General features: G+C 40.5%; 1 long non-coding RNA gene across 2 annotated transcripts in view; it reads right to left on the reverse strand.

Annotated features, from left to right (window-relative positions):
• LOC148150471 (uncharacterized) overlaps positions 1–20,147 on the reverse strand; it is a 146,871-nt gene that overhangs the window by 118,123 nt on the left and 8,601 nt on the right. Inside the window, exon 2 of one of the 2 annotated variants that reach the window (XR_015756857.1) lies at positions 1,861–2,012. The exons of the other annotated variant lie outside the window; for it this stretch is intronic. This is a non-coding gene — a long non-coding RNA (uncharacterized LOC148150471). The remainder of the gene's footprint in view (positions 1–1,860; positions 2,013–20,147) is intronic. 2 annotated transcript variants of the gene reach the window in all.

Genomic DNA, 20,147 nt, shown 5'->3' on the forward strand with positions numbered 1-20,147 from the left:
GATTCACTGAGCCGATTGGCCCAATTCTGCTCTGATATGTTATAGTTTTAATGAGCAAGCATTATTATAATGCATGAACTAGAAACCTACTTTCCATAAGGGAATTTCTCACCCAGTACTCAAAGCACTTCAGAAAGTGGCTCGCTTTGAGATGGGTTTAGGTCCTATTTCAGATTTCTGATCCTTTAATCGGTTATTGAAATTCAACTCACTATTTGTCGGAGTTAAGATCAAGCTCATGGCAATTGTCTCAATAGCTACTTGTGGTAAAGAAACTTAGTTTCTCATCACCCTCTCTGTGGAACAACTTAATGTGCATTTCTCCTTTATTCTTCCTCTGGCAAACTTCACATGCGTGACTGATTTACCAACCATTTTAAACACAATACTTGTTTTGAAAACCTCTCTGATTTGCTACTTAAAGTATATTACTTCATACATCTTTGCATTGAATGCATTGGACGTCCTGTGTTCTATCTGTCTTTGACACAATTGATGTATTTTCACACTTTCAATGCCCTTTTGATATTTTGCTGTCTTCAGTAAATGTCAGCATTGTTTTAGTGCCAATTTCTGAATCAATTTAGAAATGCTATACAGAAATTCAAACATCCTTTCTCAGATATCAATTCAAAAGGGATCCATTTATGTCCAATACTTGCTTTCTGTCATCCTGACTTCCCTCTTTTCGTATGCTTATTACTTTAAACTCATTTTGAAGATATTGCTGATGAGACTCACTTTTACTGCTCATCTCCAGCTAAACCAAGAAGGTATAGTCAAACAGATGAGTAAACTTGACAAGTTTCCTTCCTAAAAGGACTGCATTGAACCACTAAGGGTTTCTTTGTAATCTGACAGCATTGTGGCCTCATTCTCTGGATCATTAGTCCAGGATTGGATGTTCATCTTCTAAATGGTAGTGGGAGCTTGGAAATTTTGCATCTTTGTGTGCTCACCATGGGAGAAAGTGCTTACAAAGATAGGATTTTTATTCAGTGGTAGGGTAATGATGAGTGCTAACAGAATTTGGGACTTCTCCAAATAAGGTTTGGAGACAGCTACATGAGCTGCCCAATGTTGAGTCAGGCAAGTTAACAAGCTTGTCTTGAAGCTCTGGGACTTTATCCCAGTTGCAGCAATGACAATACAACAAAGAACAGAGCTCTAGTCCCCGTCATTCACATCCCCTCACCTCTCCCCATCCCCACATCGCCCCATTCATTCCAAATCATGCCAACTCATGTCTTTCCAATCCTCATACCACTCATATCTTTCTTGCTAAATTTCCTGCTCATTGACTGACCATGCCTGCTCTACAGAATCATTGGGGCCTATAGGATATGTTAGAAAACCTCTGTGAAAAAATAAATTATTCATTTATAACTTGCATAATGAGTTTTGGCAGTGAGTCCAGACTTCCATTGGACTGTTAAAAAGCTGCATCTTTGGGAAAACTGAACTTGATTGACAGCCCTTACTGTCTGATTTGTTATGGCAATTGACACAGCATTCATTGACACAGGATAAAGAAGTTTAAAGAGCTTCCTTTTTTGCTGTCAATACTTTTAAGAGTGTGATTGATTAACAATTTTATAGAATTACAGTTAAAGAAGGTTTTTTTTAAGAAATAGGAATGCTATGAGTGAATTACTTTTGCTTTTCAAGCTGTCTCACACAAACTACTCTTTCGATAGGGTTCATCGTTTCCATACAGAGTGTATAGTTGGTCAGTGGCCATGGCAGTTCCACAGTTTGGAAGAGAGGATTTGACCAGTATGGGGATTGAATGGGGTTGGGAAAGCTTGGCATTGGTGGGGAAGGAGTGTGGGAGAAATACATTGAAAGTGTTTGACTTACCTTTCAAATACTCCTTCATCCAGATTATAATACATGTCACTTCTGAGGTACCATAAAATACAAATCCTGCAAAAAGCTGGCCTGACCTCATGCAGATTATGGAGGGTTACGGTGTCTCTACCATTGCAAGCCAACCTTTCCACATCCTTAACCTGCATTAGTTAAAAAAGAAAAATTAGAAATCCTGACATGTTCCATCTCAGAACCTGTCACTCGCTATCTTAGTGCTCAGTCACATAGTACTTAGCTGCTTGCTCTCACCATCCATTCTTGTCATGCCTTAATCAACAATTCTATGTAGTACAGTCATACAACCCTGCCATTTGCTTTGCTGGACTGCAATCCTCATTCAAGGGTTTGGGCATTATGCTGTATAGCAGTGTGCTATGCCAATCTTACACCTCTACTGCATGCCAGCAGCTTATGTGGCAAATGCAGTTTGGTAAGCAAGCTGCCACATCTCAAAGTTTAAGTGAATAATCATTACCAATGTCATGGAGACACAATCAGTCAATGGGTTTCTGCACAGTAAGTCAAGTAGATTCTGATATCAGTTCAGGGCATTGGCCATGACCAGGCGCCCACTGGTGGTCATCTCAGTTCATGCCCCTGCAGTCCACAGAGTGGGCCAGGAGTTCTATGTCTCGATAGTGGCTAATCCAGGAGGTAGGACTAATGTAGTCAAATAAATGTATAGCCACCAGTCACAGATCTGGGCCATTCTCATCCAGAGTAGACAGGCAGGAGGCTGGAAGAACACAGCAAGCTGGGTAGCATCAGGAGCTGAGAAGTCGACATTCTTGTCCAGGGCTGTCTAGTTAAGTTGTTCAAGGGGTGGGCTCAGGTCGCCCTCTCTGTCTACTGAAGGGAAAGAGATTGAGAAGGATGAGCAAGGGCATCTGTTGCCACAAGAATAAGACTCAGCAAGTTAGTCTTCAGAACAGGGGTCTGAAAACTGGTGGCAAGGGTGGAGGAGAATTGTGAAGAGGGTGCAATCGTATCTGTCAGGGAGGAAATGCGGTAAGAGACAATATGATATAAAATGTATTATCCTTAAACATGCAAAGGAGCAGACTGACTTGGATGCATGTATACCTAAGTTATTAAAGGTGGCAGGACTGAAAGAGACAGCTATTAATAAAGCTTACAATATTCCAGGGTTAATAAATAAGGGCATACAGTATCGAACAGAGAGGTTTTGATGAACGTATATAAGGCACTAGTTAGATCTCAGCTGGAGTTGTGTTCTGGGTGCCATACTATAGGAATGCATTGGAAAGCATCCAGAAGATGTTTACAAAAGTGATTCCAGGGATGAGCCACTTCAATAATAAGGACAGGGTTAGGCTTATGGACTACTTTCCTTGAGCACAAAAAGAAAAGAGGAGATTTGCTCATTTTCACAATCGTGAGGGGTATGGATAGCGTGAAATTGTTCTTACTCATAATTGGATTGTGAACCAAAGGGTACAGATTTAAAATGTATTGCAGAAGAAGCAACTCCAATGTGAGAAAACAAAAATTTGTTCTGGCGCAAATGGTTGTGCCTGGAGTATGGTGGAGGCTGATTCAACTGAGGCAGTCAAAAGGGCATTAGATGATTTAAATCTGACTTGGCATGTTGGGGTGAAGGGGGGACATTTTAATTTTAGTTTTCCTTCTGGATAAAAATGAAACATTTCAGCAACATTGGCATTTCCACAATTGAAAACATGAGCCTCATCAAAACAAAATCAAAACAAATAAATTAATAAATTAAACGAATAATTCATGGCAATGACAATTAGAGAATGCCAAGCAGTGAACTTTAATAATTAAACTGAATTTTGCCTTAACATTATCCAAATGTTGTTCAACCTGGAGAAATACTGATTCATCAGTTGATAACAAGGGAGGGTTGAGTCAGTATGTGGTAATCGGTGGGAATTTCCCTTACCTTCGTTTGACCTGATGCCTTGAAACCTCATGGGTTTGGAGGCAATGTTAAGAACTCCTAGACAAACTTCCTCCTGAAATTATCTTACCATTTGAGCACAGTGAGTGAGTCTGTCTTGCAATGGGAGAAGACATAGCCAGGTGATAAAGCATCAAGGGCACTGTCCTTAGGAGTGTCCCCTTAAGCTGTAGTCTGTCTCTCACTCTGTCTCTTGAATTCTCTCTTTTCCCACTATCCCTCAACCCACTCTTCCACTCTGCCTCTCATTATCCTATCCTTCACTCCTCTCTCTTCCTCTTTGCAACTCAATCTTTCTCAAGCTCCTCCTTAACTTTTCTAGCCCTCTCTTCCTTTGCCCTATGCTGCCATTCTGCCTCGTGCTACTCCAATTTCCTCTCTCTCTCTCACCTTTCCCTCTCCCACCCTTTCACTCTGTCTGACTTACTCAACCCCTTTAAGTTCAAGAAAATAATCTATGGGCCTATCTTCTCCAAAAATATCTGTCAACTTCCCATGCTATAATGATCAACTAATTTAACCACCCTGCATCCCTCACTTGCATCCAAACAAGCAGAAAATACTCCAAACCTGTTGAATAATTAGATATGCTGAGGCTCCAACTCCCCAGTCTTCAGTCCCTGAACACTGACCATATCTGAGACCCTGTGCTAAATGTTGTGACCACCAGGAAATGTCCAGATAACATTCTCTCTCCCTGATGCAATCTAGTGTTTGCAGCTCACCCTTGCAGTTCAGTGGGATGGGGGTCACGGTGGTTCAGTGGTCAGTACTGCTGGGGATCTGGGTTCAATTCTAGCCTTGGGTGACTGTCTGGGTGGTGTTTGCACATTCTCCCCATGTTTGTATGGGTTTTCTCTGGATGCTCTGGTCTCTTCCCGTAGTCCAAACTTGTGCAGGTTAGGTGAATTGGCCATGTTAAATTGCCCATTGTGACGAGAAATGTGCTGGCTAAGTGGATTAACCACGGGACATATAGGGTTGGGGTGGGTCTGGGTGAGATGTCCTTCAGAGGGTTGGTGTGGACTCAGTGGGCCAAATGGCCTGCCTTCACACTCTGAGACAAAGTGCCTTGAGCTGAAGATGCCTATTGCTGATGTCATGATTTGGAGATGCCGATGTTGGACTGGGGTGTACAAAGTTAAAAATCACACAACACCAGCTGTGTTACGATCGAGCCCTCCACAATCACCTGATGAAGGAGCATCGCTCCGAAAGCTCATGTGCTTCCAATTAAACCTGTTGGAGTATAAGCTGGTGTTGTGTGATTTTTAGCTTATTGCTGATGTGTTCAACTTGGATCATATCAGCAGCCAGGAGCTTCCTCAAATTGCAGTCAAATTGTAATGCAAGGTGTGTAATTTATATATATATATATTAATATAATTGGTTTTATGTTTGGATTTAAGACAAGTAGCATGTGGGTTTTGGACTGTGTATGTAGGAGTTTGGGAATTAACTTGTCGGTATTTCTGCAGCCATGATTTTCTGTGTCAGAGAGAGACTGACTTGGCCCCTCCTGGAATGATAATGTGTAATTGGTTTTATTGTAAAAGAGTTCTGCAATTTGATACAATAAAATGTTAAAAGACATTAGCTTGTTTTTATTTTTGGTTTAAAATTCAAGAATTGCTTCTTGTTTAGGAAAACTCCACAGATCCAAGAGTTTTGAGGCAGTTCATGGAAGACCTGGCCAGGGTCAGATGTAAGAACACTGTCTCATAGAGAAATTAGGTAGATCAGAATGAAAGCTGCAGAAATGTCTCTAAAAGTTATTTCATGGTTAGAAAGTTTGAGCTCAGTTGTGTGGATCATCAAAGGAAAGGCTATCGAGCTCTCGCTCTCTCTCACTCCCTCTCTCACTGTGACCTGTGTTTTGAAATCTTTCAAATATATATGTACACTGTTTGGTTTCTTCTATTGTATCTCCATTTCTTTTATGTATTAAACTTCTGCTTTATTGTTAAAATCAAATCTATAGCATTTCATACGTAAGTTTCAGTGAAAGATCACCTATTTCTGCAGCTATGAGTTTCTGTGTCAAAGAGAGACTGACTGGGCCTACATCCGACTCCCTCCAACAAGAATTACTACTGCTTGTAAAGAGCTAAGTTTTAGCTGGATCTCCTTCCCTTCCCATGCAATGTTTCAGCTCCTGCTCTCCTGAAGGCTAACTTAGCAAAAGAATCTTTCTTCCTCACCAGACTCTCAGTTTTACACTCTGTTTCAACTAGATTCCTTTCCGTACGAAACTGTCAGGTTTAAATTCTATTTCATCAAAACTCATTTGCTCACCAGGCTCTTACATTTACTCTCTGTTTGAGCTACATTCCTTGCTGACTGTAGCCTAGCCCCTATTTATACGACTGAGACTTCAATGAGTGTACTTTTGAGCAGTCACAGAACTGGATTAATCAAGTTTCTTAATTAGCTAACCTTACTTGCCCTCGAGCAGAGAGTTTGGTTAGCCCAACCCAAACCTGGAAGAAAGATAATATCTGAAACAGAAACTTTATGCTGAATGATAACTGCAAGCAGTTTCAAATAGATTTTACAAAAGAGAGTAACCCTTAAAATTCACTCTGTCAATTACACTCTATTTCAGCTCATATACAGATCAAATTAATATCTACCCACATCTGAACTAAGTGTCCCTTTCATTTCAATTGGAAAGATTTGTTTTTTGTCTCCCCCAACCCCTGATGTATTTTAATTATATCACTAGCTTTCATAACTCCTTACTGTAAAATGGAGACCAGAATTATACAAGGTGCTAAAGATGTTGTTTGAAGTTCTTGAAAAGATTTGGAGCTCAGCTTGTGGATGAGATTGTTGACTTGCTTTCTGAACTAGCATGTATGTTTGAAGATGTTTCATCACCATACTAAATAACATTAACAGTGAGCATCCAGTGAAGCACTGGTGTTCTGTCCCGCTTGCTATTTATGTGACCCGGTTTGTTGTGGTAAGTGGCATCATTTCTGGTTTATTTCTTAAAGGTTGGTATATGGGCTCCAACTCAACATGCTTGTTAATGGAGTTCCGGGTTGAATGCCAGGCCTCCAGGAATTCTCGTGCATGTCTTTGTTTGGCTTGTCGTAGGATGGATATGTAATCTCAGTCAAATTGGTGTCCTTCATTGTTCGGGTGTATGGACACAAGTGATAGCTGATCATGTCTCTTGATAGCTAGTTGGTGTTCATGTACCCTAATGGCTAGTTTTCTTGCAGTTTGCCCTACGTAATGTTTGTGGCAAGCTTTACATGATATTTTGTATATAACATTAGTTCTGTTATTTGTGGGAATGGGATCCTTTATACTCGTCAGTAGTTGTCTTAGTGTAGTTGTCAGTTTGTGGGCTACCATGATACCTCGGGGTCAGAGTAGTCTGGTGGTCTTTTCTGGTATGTTCTTATGGATGGCAGAGTGACCAGTGTTTCTGGACATGGGTCTTCCTGTTGTGTAGATACCGGTAGACTATTTTTTTTTGGATAGCCATTGTTTTTGAATACACCATTTTGGTGTTCTTCTTTGGCTTTGATGAACAATCTTATTATCTTCTCCTGGGATTTAAATTCAATCCTTCCGGCTATATATGCTAAGATCTGGATAACTTTCATTACTGCCATCATGGACTACTGTTATTTTCATTGAACTATTTCGCATTATCCATCCTTTAAGAGAAACAGAGCACAACTTGTAACTGAGTGTGGAAAACATCCGATGGGGCTTCACAGAGGAGATAACAGATGTTGTGCAGCAGTGCAAGAGCAAGTGATCAAAAGTTTGGAAGAAAAAAATGCATGAGAAAAATGTCTCAATAGAAGGCTTTTGTCCTTATTAGAAAAACATATGGGCAAAGACATGCAACACAGTCCATAAATAGAACATACTGAGCCAGTCAGTGATACTTGTAATTCATTACTAGTCCTGATGTCTGAAAATCATTTCATTAGGTACAAGGATAAATGCATCTTTGCCATATACCCAAAGATGCAGCACAGGGACATTGGAACAGACTATATCGTTGCATTATTTATTTAGATCATGGCTAATCTACATGTCAATCTATTTACCCTCCTGACTGCATTTTACTTGATAACTTTTTTATTCATTCATGCAATGTGTGTGTCATTGTCTAGGCCAGCCTTTATAGCCTATCCTTCATTTTCCAGAAGGCAGTTAAGAGTCAACTACTTTGCTGTAGATATGGAGTCACATGTAGGTTAGACAAGGTAGGGATGGAAGACCACCTTAACTAAAAGAAATGAGTGAAATTCATGGGTATTTACAACAATCAAAACAGTGGTTACATGGTCACCATGAGATTAGCTCTTTTTATTCCAGATTTTTATTGAATTCAGATGTTACTATCTGCCATAGTGGGATTTGAACACATAACCCTAGACCATTAGCCTGAGATGCTGCATCACTAGTTCAGTGACATTATCCTTATGCCCTGGCCCTGATCCCAGTAGCACAATTTGTCATATCTTGCCAACCAGAAAACATCTGCACAATGCTATCTGTCAGTCTCAGTTTTGAGCTTATCTCAGCATCCACAGTCTCTTAGAGGGAAACAACAACTTTTTTAGAGCATGAATTCTATATTTCTATTTGTTTATTGTGTGAAAAATGTTACTGAATTCTCTCTTAAGTAATTTCGATCAGATATTATGATTATATCCCCTCCTTTCTGACTCCAAAATCAGAGAAAATAGAGGAGCAGATACACTGGTGTTTCGGTATTTATCCTGTTTTTAACTCATGCCTTCATAAAAGAGAACGACCAACTGGAATCTTCTCATTGCGGAATTACCCTGTGAAACCTTTATCATCCATGGAAATTAAGTTACAGTCTCCTGTGTCCGTTAATTTGTCTGTATGTATAACATAAGATATGATAAAGAGCATATTTCAGTCAATCTGATGGGGCTAATATGAAGTATTGCAACTGGGTTGATAATATGAACGTGGATGTAATTAGATCAACTGGAAAAGGCAATGACTTTCTGGCCAAAGTAGGAGCCATCTGCAGTTAATTAGAACAGGAAATTACACTCCATAGGCAAAATACTTCTTATTGCTGTTCAGATTATCTTCATGAACTAATCCAAAACCTGCTCTTCAAATCTGGTACCAATGAGTAAACTCAACCCAGGCAGTGTTAATGAATTCATATGTCATAAGCTTCTCATTGAGGAAGACTTTCAGACAATCAGATTATTTATTAACTTGTATACTCAGCCCACAACAAGCAATTTTTTTTTCCATGAGGGCCAAAAAGATAATTTGCTTTAATATAATAAGGGCAGCCTAGTTTATGATTTTATGTTCTGGATTGTGTTCAAGTTCCACTCCAGAGGCCTGAACATAGAATCTGGTTCATGCTCCTTTGTGGTATTGAAAGAGAAATGTAATGTTGGAAAAACCATCCTTCAGATTCGATAATAAACGGAGGTCCAGTCAGTTTGCACAGAGGCACATTCAAAACCAAAGTGCAAGGAACTCTCTCGGAGTCCTGGCCAAAAATGAACTGCAGCAGCTTTCTGTCTCATAATCCTGTAATGGTCAACACGATGTTACATATCACCTGATTTGGCTCAATTCCATTTACCCTCCTTACTTAACTTTACTTGATACCTGTGTCACTGGCTAGGTCAGCATTTATTGCCTATCCCTAATTTCCCTGAAAGTGTTATGGACCAGGCCAGACCTTCCAAACAGTTCAGGAAGGTAGCCCAAACCCTAACTTTTTTCTGGTTAGTTCAAGCAGATGTTTTGTGGATATTCCAGAAATGATGCAATTGGTCAAACCACTCAGTTTTAAACAAAACAGAATTTATTTATAGACAACTGAATGAAACTCAAGCAAAAGAAAACAGAATTTAGAACAACAACTATTTGAAAACCAGACCAACACGATATCTCTCGCAACTTAACAAAGAGCTGTTCTGATTTCCTGCAAATCCCATAAACATACCCCTTTGTAAAAAGGTAAATTCAAACACAGGTTCTTATAGGAGAGAAAGTTTGCAGAAAGGATCAGCCAGGGATCATTGGCTGAAACATGGAACCTCTTTTCTCCCAGCAGATTCTCAGGGTCTCCAGCTAATACTAAACCAAACTAGAAAAATCCCTTAACTGGAAGAACTGGCCACTCCCCTTTGATTGTACAAGTGTTTTAAAAAATACCCTAAAAGCCTTTTCTTCTGACTGTTGCCTTAGGCAGTATCTATTAGCCATAATCATATTGGCAAATCAGATCCTTTGCCTTTTACAACACCTTTTGGTAAAAAAAAACAAGAACAACATAACCTTGTTAAAGGAGCAGCCTCATTACAAGAGTCAATCACATTACTGTAGGTCTGGAGTTACATGTAGGTCAGAGTAGGTAAAGATAGCAGAGAAGCACAGCAGGTCAGGCAGCATCCGAGGAGCAGGAAAGTCGAAGTTTTGGGCAAAACGTCGATTTTCCTGCTCATTGGATGCTGCCTGACCTGCTATGCTTTTCCAGCACCACTCTAATCTAGACTCTGATTTCCAGCATCTGCAGTCCTCACTTTTGCCTAAGTGAAGATAGCAGATCACCTTCACAGAAGGAGAATAGTGAAAAACATGGATATTTACAACATCGATTGTGATTATTCAGGAGCCACAGTCTGGATAGCACTCTCTGCCATATTTTTGACAAAGGAAGATAATGTATTGTGAAGATGTGCAGTTTGCTGGCCTTTGGTTTGTCCAGGTCCTTGGCTTGGCCAGCTGAACTTTTCACTTCTGCTCACTCAGAGTACAAAGTCTATGGTTATCAGTGACCATTATCCAGACATCAGTGTCATTCTCTGCCATATTCATATTTCATACAAGTTATCTCCATGAACTAATCCAAAATGCTTGTAGCAGAGATATACATACACAAAATGTCATGACTCATTATTACTGCAGGCATCATTGCCTTAGCAATGAGTAGATGCTGGTGCAATTAGTACAATCCAACAACCTCTGAGTTGGTGACTTCATCCTGCCAAGTGATGCCAAAGTTAAGTTCTGATGAAGCAAAAGTGATCACTGCGCAGCCTTTTATCCTTCTTAGCATATATTGTCTAGGTTTCAGCTTTCCAGAGGAGTGTATTGGGGATGCAAGTTTGATTGTCTCATGGTTTGGTGTTCTCAGTCAAGTGGCTGTTATTTCAGACCCTCTTAGTCACAACAGCTCTGACAACATCAGCCTTTGCAATCTGTGCATCTGTTTGAGGGCCTGAAATCCCCCATGTCCTAGCCCCTTACCACACACACCAGATCTTGTTATTACATAGTCTGCCATTACACATTACCTATTGTTAGCCACTAACAGTCTCCATTAACAGTTATTCACCCTCCCAGCCAGATCGTTATTGACTCCTTTGTCTGTCCAACTATTCTTCTCTCTCTTAGGGTTCTATCTCCACCTATCATTTACTCCTTACACCCTCCCCCCAACCCTAACTTCTACAAATAAACCAACATTTTCCCAGCTACCATCAGTTCTGAGGAAGGGTGACTAGACCCGAAACATTAGCTTTGATTTCTCTTCACAGATGCTGCCAGACCTGCTGAGCTTTTCCAGCAACTTCTGTTTTTGTTTCAGTATTTTTGTACTGTTGCTTCCCACATGTTGAGAGAACAGATTTGCAGATGATGTCTTCAAATATGTTCAATTTCTTCATCTTCTGATTCCATACACTGTGTGGGAATACTGGAGAGAACGTGAGAGGAGACAATGGTATAGTGGTATTGTTGCCAGAATCTTAATCCAGAGATCCTGGTAATATTTTGGGGATGGTAGTTTGAATCCCACCACCTCAGACACTGGAATTTGACTTCAGTAAATAAAACCTGGTTTAAGAGTCTCGCAATGACCATGTAACCATTGCTGATTGTCGGGGTAAATCTAATTGGTTCACTGATGTGCTTTGAAAATGAGGTTCTTATTTAAAGTCATGGAGTCATAGAGATATACAGCAGGGAAACAGACCCTTCGGTCCAACCTGTCTATGCCGACCAGATATCCCAACCCAATCTAGTCCCACCTGCCAGCACCCGGCCCATATCCTCCAAACCCTTCCTATTCATATACCCATCCAAATGCCTCTTAAATGTTGCAATTATACCAGCCTTCATCACATCCTCTGGCAGCTCACTCCATACACGGACCACCCTCTGCGTGAAAATGTTGCCCCTTAGGTCTCTTTTATATCTTTCCCCTCTCACCCTAAACCTATGCCCTCTAGTTCTGGACTCCCTGATCCCAGGGAAAAGACTTTGCCTATTTATCCTATCCATGCCCCTCATAATTTTGTAAACCTCTATAAGGTCACCCCTCAGTCTCCGACGCTCCAGGGAAAACAGCCCCAGCCTAATCAGCCTCTCCCTATAGCTCAGATCCTCCAACCCTGGCAACAACCTTGTAAATCTTTTCTGAACCCTTTCAAGTTTCGCAAGATCTTTCCGATAGGAAGGAGACCAGAATTGCACGCAATATTCCAACAGTGGCATAACCAATGTCCTGTACAGCCGCAACATGACCTTCCAACTCCTGTACTCAATACTCTGACCAATAAAGGAAAGCATACCAAATGCCTGCTTCACTATCCTATCTATCTGGGACTCCATTTTCAAGGAGCTATGAACCTGCACTCCAAGGTCTCTTTGTTCAGCAACACTCCCTAGGACCTTACCATTAAGTGTATAAGTCCTGCTAAGATTTGCTTTCCCAAATTGTAGCACCTCGCATTTATCTGAATTAAACTCCATCTGCCACTTCTCAGCCCATTGGCCCAGCTGGTCCAGATGCTGTTGTATTCTGAGGTAACCCCTACACCTGTCCACTACACCTCCAATTTTGGTGTCATCTGCAAACTTACTAAGTGTACCTCTTATGCTCGCATCCAAATCATTAATGTAAATGACAAAAAGTAGAGGGCCCAGCACTGATCCTTGTGGCACTCCACTGGTCACAGGCCTCCAGTCTGAAAAACAACCCCCTCCGCCACCCTCTGTCTTCTACCTTTGAGCCAGTTCTGTATCCAAATGGCTAGTTCTCCCTGTATTCCATGAGATCTAATCTTGCTAATCAGTCTCCCATGGGGAACTATGTCGAATGCCTTACTGAAGTCCATATAGATCACATCTACTGCTCTGCCCTCATCAATCTTCTTTGTTACTTCTTCAAAAAACTCAATCTTGGTCTGGCCTAAATGTGATTCTAGACCCAGGGCAATGTGGTTGAGTGTTAAATGCCCTCTGAGTAATTAGGAAGAGGCAATAAATGCTGGCCTAGCCAGCAATGGCCACATACTGTTAATGAATATAAAAATCTGTTCAACTCGGTCAAGGAACTGTTGGATTTCATTAGGGCAGGCAACATATCTGACATTGATATGAGGAAGGCATTTCTGTTGTGAATGAGAAAGCTTCTACAGTTGTCATCCTGCCCATGTGCACATCAGTAAGTGATCTGTGTCAGGGCCAACGCTGTGGTAGCTGTGTGTATTGAGAATTCTGTTCAGTCAGTCACAGCTGGTGAAGAATCAGATCCAATGACTGTGATGTTTTAAGGTCTCCAGGATATCTTGCAGCATGGTTTGTTCTGAAAGAATGCATTATTTACACAAATTCCCCTGTAGCAGCAGAACTCATGTGGTCACCTTCTCTCTGCATTTATTATTCAAGGTCAAGATCTGAGGGAGGGGGGCCATGGTTCATGGTCTATGCCAAATATGTGTTAAAATTCCCCAAAGGTAAAAAATGTTCCAACTTTGCTATCAGTAGAATATCCATGTCAATTTCCACGCAAAATTGTTTTTTTGCCTGAAACATAAAGAAATTCAGTGTTCACAATAAGGAAACAGTTTTGAAAGGATATATATTTGGCTCATTCTCCTATTTCTTATATTGTTTCTTATTATCCTATCAGTCTAGAACAATCAACATATATTTCTAAATTCTAGAATATATCCTCTATGTATAGAAAATCTTTCTTGCTGTTGCTTGTTTCAAATTTTTTTAAATATTTTGCAAGGAATGCATAGTTATGACATACTTTGGTAATCTAGAGGATAATGGGATAATAAATATTTTCTAACATCATCCTAACTCTGTCCCTGAGTGTATCACTTCCACACTACAGATATGTGAGGGCAGGCTAGGAGTGACAAGGAGGCAGTTACTGTGAGGGTTCAAACATGGTCAAACATGGTGGCTCTCCTGGACATCACCTTCCTGATATCACATTCCTTAATTGGTCACATATTGCCTTTGAGAAAAGGGCTATCTTGGAGGCCATTGGTAAACCTGATGGAGTTTGTTGGACAGTTTTCAGGAAGTTTAGTAATCCCATGTAAATTCAGGAAAGTCCCTGGGCCACCATGAAATCCCAGTGAGTTTGGGGATAAAGACTCTTAAATGGTTTGCTAATGTGCTAGTTTAGATAGTGGGCAGGTTCCCTGATTTTGCCAATTTCTGTTACGGATTTAGTTTGCCCATTAGTGTGAAAGGGATACTCCTCTGAGAATACACAGGCCTTTCTTCACCTTGCTCAATCTAGTGAATTAAATCCAACCCAAGATATCCAAATAATTTAATCTGATCTCTTCCCGATTTCTCCAGTGGAGAAAGTGAGGTCTGCAGATGCTGGAGATCAGAGCTGAAAATGTGTTGCTGGAAAAGCGCAGCAGGTCAGGCAGCATCCAGGGAACAGGAGAATCGACGTTTCGGGCATAAGCCATTCCTGAAGAAGGGCTTATGCCCGAAACATCAATTCTCCTGTTCCCTGGATGATTTCTCCAGTGCCCTAGTTATGAGTCTGCTACATGATTTACCAAATATGATCCAAAGTTATCTGTTGTTCTGTAGCCTTTTCTTTAACCAGGAATGTCTGGATAAATCACAGAACTATTGAAACCCTACAGTGTGAAAGCAGGCCATTCATTGCACACTGACCCTCCAATGACCATCCCATCCAAACCTTACACCCCCCACCCTATTCCTGTAACCCTCATTTCCCATTGCCACTCCATCTAGTTTGCAAATTCCTGGACACTATGGGCAATTAGAGTTATAGTTTCATAGAGACATATAGCACAGAAATGACCTTTTGTCCATGTCAACCAGATAGCCTATATAAATCTAATCCCATTTGCCAGCATTTGGCCCATATCCCACTAAACCCTTCCTATCCATCCAGATGCTTTTAAAATGTTGTTATCATACCCGTCTCCTCTGGTGCTTATTCCATGCACACACCATCCTCTGCATGAAAAAGTTGCCCCCTAGGTAACTTTTATATCTTACCCCTCTCACCTTAAACCTATGCCCTATAGTTTTGGACTCCTTCACTCCAGGGAAAGATTTTGACTATTTACTCTGTCCATGCCCCTCATGATTTTATGAACCTCTATAAAGTCACCCCTCAGCCTCTGACGCTCTAGGGAAAACAGCCCCAGCCTATTCAGCCTCTCCCTATAGCCCAAACGCTCCAACTCTGGCAATATCCTCGCAGATCTTTTCTAAACCTTTAGCATGGTCAATTCACCTAACCTGCACATCTTTAGTTAAGGCTCTACACTGAGTTAACTAACCATTTCTTGCTGCAGTTGGTGACTGGCTTTCTGGAAATCTGTAAAAACACAAGAGGCAAATCACCACTCCCTCTCCAGTGGGAGACAGCTCACACTTTGCAATTGTTATGCACAATACTATTTCCCTCATGTATCCTTTGCAATCCTCATTTGCATTTAAAATAACTAGTAACTCTTTTTAAAATTCTGTAATAAATTTAACATTGATCCACATAAATGATTCATATTCAAAAAGTCTCTTTGTAACAAAACTTCATCTGAATTCCAACATTTCCTATTTTATCTCAGTTTTAAGGTGAGAGGGGTAAGATATAAAAGTTACCTAAGGGGCAACGTTTTCATGCAGAGGATGGTGTGTGCATGGAATGAGCTGCCAGAGTAAGTGGTGGAGACTGGTATGATTTTCTGGTCATCTTAATAACCAACAATTTTGTTGACAACCTACTACATAACACAAACATCAAACAAATCATTCTTCTGTGAGACAAGCCATTATGTTTTGTGAGCCATGCAACGGGTTAGTACCAGGTCATCATTATTCAGTTGTAGTGCTGCAGGGTCTGAATAATATAATACTATACATTAATAAGACAGTAATGATATTAATCAAATAATATTAAGGAACTGTCTTATAAATAAACTTCAGTATTAATTACACAATGGTAAATATTGGTCTTAATCTCAGTCATTTCTTTCATAGTCATTGAAGGCAAAGAGAAAGACTTCAGCGGTAAGAGCTCTATTTATCTAATTTAAACAATTATAAGGCTGGATATTGTTATCTACTCATTGTCGCTCATGTTGTTTCAAATCAGTGGTAAGCCCATTCCAATTGTAAACTCTGTCGGTCTTCTCCTTGGAGCAGTGCCAGCTTCACAAATTGAACCAAAATGGGAAAGGATCATTGGAATCGTAGGAAGATACTGGAGTTATCTCTTGTCTGTTACCTTATTCAATTCATTTTGAACAATTTGACCAAAAAAGATTCTCAGGGCTGTTTTTCTTCGAACGGCTACAATCCACATGTTACAGCTGCAATGTCATCTTTGCTTTGTAAATATTCAACTAATTATGTTTCAAGTTTAGAATCACACTCAACAATTATAATTTGCTATACTCTTGAGTTTGAATTAATAGGGTAACTAGTTAACATGATACCTATAATCTCCCCACAACCAGATTAAATGACTAGATTAGATTAGATTTTTTAGATTAGATTGGATGGGGAGAAAAGTTTAAAATTCACCAAATACCTACCTGTACACTAAATTATTGCCTCCAGACTTCAGCTCTCAGACATGACCATTTCTGACTCCCCTTCTTGGAAGGTTCCTTATTTTGTAAACATAAGAACAGCCTCTCCTTCTCTACCACAGTGAATTTGTTCTCTTAAAAATGCCTGTACTTAAATGTTCAGTGAAATATATAAAACTCTGACAGGGCTGTGCAGACTGGATGCAGGAATAATATTTTCCCTCACTGTAGGGTCCAGCATAAGAGATCATGGTCTCAGTATACACAATAGGTCATTTTCGATTGAGATGAGGAGAAATTTCTTCACCCAGAGACTGACGGACCTGTGGAAGACTCTGCCACAGAAGGCTGTGGAAGTGAAGCTACTTAAAGTATTTAAAAAAGAGATAGATTTATAGAAGATAAAAGTGTCAAGGGTTGTGTGGAAAAAATGGGAGCAGGTCATTGAGATAAAGGATCGGCAATGATCATGTTGAATGGTGGAGCTGACTAAATAGCCTGAATGTCCTATTCCTGTCCCAACATTTTGTATCTCTACATTCCCCTTCACTCACTACATTCCTTTCGGCAAGGAAATCTGTCTGACCTTATTTGTCGAGGCAGCATGTGACTCCAGACCCACATCAATGATATTGACTCTGAAATGTTCTAGCAAAACAGTTAGTTATAATGATGGACTACAAAGTCTAAAGAAAAGGTTGCCAGGCATACCTAGACATCATAAATAGCAATGACAAATCTTATCCTGATGTCCCTGCAAAGTCCTCCTTACTAACTTTTAGGGGCTTATGCCAAAAAATATGGGATAGATAGATATATCCCACAAATTAATCAAGCAGCAATTGACATAACACTACTTATGAAATTAAGCAATCAAACATCGCATATTAAGTCCAATCCAAACAGTAAGGCTGTAAAGATGGTGGCACAGTGGCATGGTGTTGAGAGGGAGTTGCCCTGGGAATTCTGGGCATTGACTTTGATCCCAATGAAGTCTCATGGCATAAAACTATAAGGTATAGTAACAGAATTAAGCCATTCAGTCCATTAAGTCTGCTCCCTCAACCTCATTCTCTTCCTGTCTCCTCAAAGCACTTGATCCCCTTACTAATCAAGATCTCCATTATCAGCAGTTATCTTATATCTGCTTCTTTTAAAAATGGACATCTGAAAATAAGTATTTGATTAGTTGGTCATTCCACTCTGATGAGTGCTTACAGATATATTGTACAAAAATTGGCGACTGCATTGGAATGCCTTTGAATTTGTACAATACTTTAAGTGATCCTGGAATCTTGTACACCTGATGTGCTGAATGTAATTTTACAGGATGCAGATTTTAAACTAAAACTATCTCTGTCATAAATATAGTCAATAACGTGGTCTCCACAGACATCTGTGGTAATGAGTTCCACAGATTCACCATCCTCTAGCAAAGAAAATCCTCCTCATCTCAGTTCTAAAGGGTCATCACTTCTCTCTGAGGTTGTGGCCTCAGGTCCTAGACTCTTCTATGAATTTTCTCCATGTCCGCTCTATCCAGGCCTCTCGGTGTTCTGTAAGTTTCAATGAGAACTTCCTCATCTTTCTGAATTCCACTGAGAACAGACCCACAGTCCTCAACTGCTCCTCATATGCCAAGCCTTTCATTCCTGTGAACATTCTTGTGAGCCTCCTCTGGACTGCTTCTAATGCCAGCACATCCTTCCTTAGTTACGGGGCATAAAACTTCTCACAATATTCCAAATGCAGTCTGACCATAACTCTTATACAGCTGCAGTGGTGCATTCTTGATTAGTATTCTCGCCCTTTTGAAATCAATGCTAACATTGCATTTGCCTTTCTGATTGCCAACTGAACCTGCATGTTACCTTAAGAGAATCCTGAACTAGGACTCCTAAGTCTCTCTGTGCTTCAGATTTCTGAAGCCCTGTCCCATTTAGAAAATAGTCTATTTCACCAATTCCTCCCAAAGAGCATAACCTCTCATTTTCCCACATTGTGTTCCACCTGTGACTTCTTTGCCCACTCACCTAGCCTGTCCAAGTTCTTCTGCAGCCTCCTAGCCTCCTCAACACTATCTTTCCTTCCACCTATCTTTGTGTCATCTGCAAACTTCACAACAATGTCCTCAGTTCCTTCGTCCACACTGATAATGTATTTCATGAACGGTTATGGTACCAACACGGACACCTGCAGAACTCCACTAGTAACCAGCTGCCATTCTGAAAAAGACCCCTTTATCTCTACTCACTATCCTCTGCAGTCAGCCAATCTTCAATCCTTGCCAGTACCTTACCCCTAACACTCTTGTCTTATTTAGCAGCCTCTTGTGCAGCACTTTGTCAAAGGCCTTCTGGAAATCCAAAGAGATCACATCCACTGGCTCTCCCTTGTCTAACTTGCTTGTTACCTCCCCAAAAGGTTCTAACAGATTTGTAAGGCATGACTTCCTTTTGATGAAGCTGTGCTGACTCAGCCCTATTTTACCATTCACTTTCAATTATTCCACAATCTCATTATTAATAATGGACTCTAAAACCTTACCAACAACCGTTGTCAGGCTAATTGCTACATAGTTTCTTGTTTTTGCCTCCCTCCCTTGTTAAACAGGCATGTGCAAATTAGTCATTTTCTAGTACTCTGGGATCATCCCTGACTCCAGTGATTCCCAAAAGAGTACCGACAAAGCCTCTACAATCTCTTCAGATATCTCCTTCAGAACCCTGCGGTGTAGTCCATCTGGTCTGGGTTTTTTATCCACCTTTTGACCTTTCAGCTTCCTCAGTACCACCTCCTTAGTAATAGCCACTACACTTGCCCCTGCCACTTGGCTATCTTGAAGTTCTGGTATGCTGCTGGTGCCTTCCACTGTGAAAACTGATGTAAAGTGACTATTCAGTTCCCCCACCATTTCTTTGTTCTGCATTACTACTTCACCAGTCTCATTTTTCAGCAGGCCAATGTCCACTCTTGCCTTTCTCTCACCTTCTTTATATCTAAAATTCTCCTGCAATCTTCTTTTATATTACTAGCTAGCTTATCTTCATATTTAATCTACTCTCCCATATTGTTCTTTTTTAATTATAATCTGCTAGTTTTTCAAGGCTTCCCAATCCTTTAGCTTCCACTAATCTTCACCACATTGTATGCTTTCTCTTTTGTTTTATGCTATCCCTAACTTCCCTTGTCAGCTGGGGTGCCTTGTCCTCCCCTTAGTGTGTTCCTTCCTCCTAGGGGTGAATTTCTGCTTGCAGCCACATCTCTGTGATATCCAACATCAGACCCTCCAATTTCAATCTGCATGCCAAGCTTTGTGGTTCCTCAACTCTACCCACACAGATTCTACTCCTTCTGAGTCTTTGTCATTTCTCATTGGTTTCATTCCATTTCTTATGACCAAGGTGACCCTGCCCCCTCTGCCCATTTGCCTGTCCTTTCAATAGAATGAGTATCCT

The sequence above is a fragment of the Chiloscyllium plagiosum genome, unplaced genomic scaffold (genome assembly GCF_037043375.1).
Source record: "Chiloscyllium plagiosum isolate Xiang-an unplaced genomic scaffold, Cpla_swu_hap1 HiC_scaffold_4, whole genome shotgun sequence".
NCBI lineage: Eukaryota > Metazoa > Chordata > Chondrichthyes > Orectolobiformes > Hemiscylliidae > Chiloscyllium > Chiloscyllium plagiosum.